This window comes from Hipposideros armiger, unplaced genomic scaffold, assembly GCF_001890085.2.
Source record: "Hipposideros armiger isolate ML-2016 unplaced genomic scaffold, ASM189008v1 scaffold_203, whole genome shotgun sequence".
NCBI classification, from domain to species: domain Eukaryota; kingdom Metazoa; phylum Chordata; class Mammalia; order Chiroptera; family Hipposideridae; genus Hipposideros; species Hipposideros armiger.
In genome coordinates this window covers 1,849,889-1,850,554 of record NW_017731553.1, presented here as the reverse complement: position 1 = coordinate 1,850,554, position 666 = coordinate 1,849,889, and positions in this window count along the sequence as shown.

Sequence of the window (666 nt, the reverse complement as noted above, 5' to 3'; positions counted from 1 at the left end):
CTTTACTATCTGCTTGAACTTGATACTGAGCTTTACTTCTTCCATAGAACTCAGGTAAATTTACCCCAGAAGGTTGTGATAAGTATTAATGAAATACATAGAATATTACCAGACATATAACGAAGCCCCCAAAATACTGGTTATAGCAGTAGAATTTATGAAATTGGGTGTGGCCCAAGTGCTTTTCTTTATGCTCTTTTCTACCAAATCATTTAGATCAGTGTTTTTTTAAAAAGGGAAATTACATAGTGACCAGCAGCAAGAAATACATTTTATGTGGTCATTGAGTATGCATATATGTATAAGAAACAAAAGTTTCACTCTTTGCTGCATCTACTGCAAGGATGAAGACCATTCTCAGCACTCAGGTGGTGGACATTCCAGAAAATGTGGACATCACTCTGAAGGGACGCACAGTTTTTGTGAAGGGCCCCAGAGGCATCCTGTGGAGGGACTTTAATCACATCAATGTAGAACTCAGTCTCCTTGGAAAGGAAAAAAAGAGGCTGTGGATTAACGAATGGTGGGGAAATAGAAAGGAACTGGTTCCTGTCAACACTATCTACATGTACAGAACATGATCAAGGGTGTTACCTTGGGCTTCCGTTACAAGATGAGGCCTGTGTGTGCTCACTTCCCCATCAATGTCGTTATTCAGGAGAATGG